A 1,949-nucleotide genomic window follows, 5' to 3' on the forward strand; every position below is an offset into this window, starting at 1 on the left:
TGCCTGCCGCGAGCAGCTAGCTCGTCGACGTAGTCGTTCCATTTGTTGCCGCTGTGACCCGCCACATGCCTCCACGTCACGGTGTGTTTGGCGCGAAGGCGTCGCCAGAGGGAACGAAGGCGCTCCGCTAGCTGTCCGTTTTGGGGGTCACCCTCCCCATCATGCACGCCGCCGCGTACTCGCTGTCGGTCCGCACTACTCCTTTGCAGGACGGCTGGTCGGAGCGACAGCCGATCCAGCAGTCGTCTGCGACATGGCAGTGGCCCCGAGTCATGTGCAGCTGGTCCCGAGCGGCTCAGGTCCCAGATCGAATCTCGGACCCACAGATTCTAGATTCCTTTAGATTCCCTGGATTCCCGCAACAACGATCTCTTAGCGGCGGCAAACAGAGGCGCAACTCTGCCAGCAGCGAGGAGGCTCCTGCTGCTCAGCTACCGAGGCCTGGTGGCGTCGGCTGCTGCGTGGAGAAGACAGCAGCACTGCCCGACCTCAAAACATGCACAACAAGCGGGATTTGTGACTCTGTCCTCGATTCTTCAGTCGCTCTGCCGGACGCCCTCGCTTTGTCGCGAGGGTCACCGGTGCAAGCCGTGTGGACGCCCAGAATAGCCTCCCCTGGCTTAGCTAGAGTGAGAGATATTGTGCACGTGGTCAGCCTCTACAATATATACACTGACACTTTACCTCCCAGAGCTCGGTGGTCTAGGTCCGCCACGGCCATCCTCAGCCTCCAGAGGGCCCCCGGCCGCGGCGCGGTGCGGCGGCGTCACAAATCCGACGTCAGTTCACCGGGACGCGATCGGGCGATCTGAAGCCCAACTAGGCGTATGGATTGCCCGCCCAGGGCTATCACCTGGACCCCTCAATGGACGCCTGCGGTGCCGCCCCCACGAGGTGTTGTTCACACCTGTCCAACCATTCGTGCAGCAGGAACGCGCTGTGTGTGGCTGGCAGCAAACTCAAATGACGACGGGTTGCAGCCTCGTAGCTCAACGGCAACATTGTGCATGAGGAAGGCTGATAGAAGTAGCACCAGCCACACAACCAACAGCTTCTGGAGAGTATGCGGAGCGCAAGCAGCCGGTGATCAAAGGCGTGTTGCTGTCGGTGGCAGATTGCCAGAGGGACGCCGGCGCTTCGGTGCGTGGCTTCGTCACAATTTTCCACCGCTCAACTTGGAGGCAGTGTGTCTAGTAGCGTGCTACACCTATGACAGCGGACCTCACTGGCGCCGACGTGCGACGACCGTCTGGGATCGAAAGACGAAACCGCGTCCCAGGAGCTCGTGCAGAGCGCGCTCCGGAGCTCTGTGGCGGAAAATTTGAAGGGAACGTGGTGGCTTCCCACCGCCTCTGTATGTGCCCAATAAAGTACTAACACGACCCTCGGGCAGCAGGGGGTATGTGGCGAGCGCACGGAGGCACAGTTAGGCCGCCGTGATATCGCCCTTCCGGGCACCCCGTTTCGCGGTAGCCGTTTAGGGGTTAAGATTCACCTAAATAAATCATCTGTTTTTCTTTTCACTTGCGTGACTGCGAGTGTACTAGCTCACAAGACGCAACTTGTGCCCGATTTTTATAATCCTATACTATTATACTACTCGTACACGGCTCGTCACAAGTTAGTTATTGGCATATGCGATAAAGCCGTTTCGCGTACGGCTCTATGGCAAAGTTCAAGTTAGTTCCAGTACATATTTTTTACACGTGTAGGCGCGAGCCTTACTCAAGAAGAGCGCCCACACACACGAAGACACGTATCTGGGCGCAGACGCGCATCCGCATGCGTGGGCGCTCATCTTAGTTTTAGGTTTGTTGTTGGCAAGTCATAGTCAAGACACAGAGCTCACTCAGAAATTCAGAATCACAGCGGGAGGAAAGCGGCGAGTCGCAATTCCTGGGGTCCTTGTGGCGGGCCACCCTGTTCAGAAAGGCATGGATGCCAATCTG

The sequence above is a fragment of the Emiliania huxleyi genome, assembly GCF_000372725.1.
Source record: "Emiliania huxleyi CCMP1516 chromosome Unknown EMIHUscaffold_12, whole genome shotgun sequence".
Classification (NCBI taxonomy): Eukaryota; Haptophyta; order Isochrysidales; family Noelaerhabdaceae; genus Emiliania; species Emiliania huxleyi.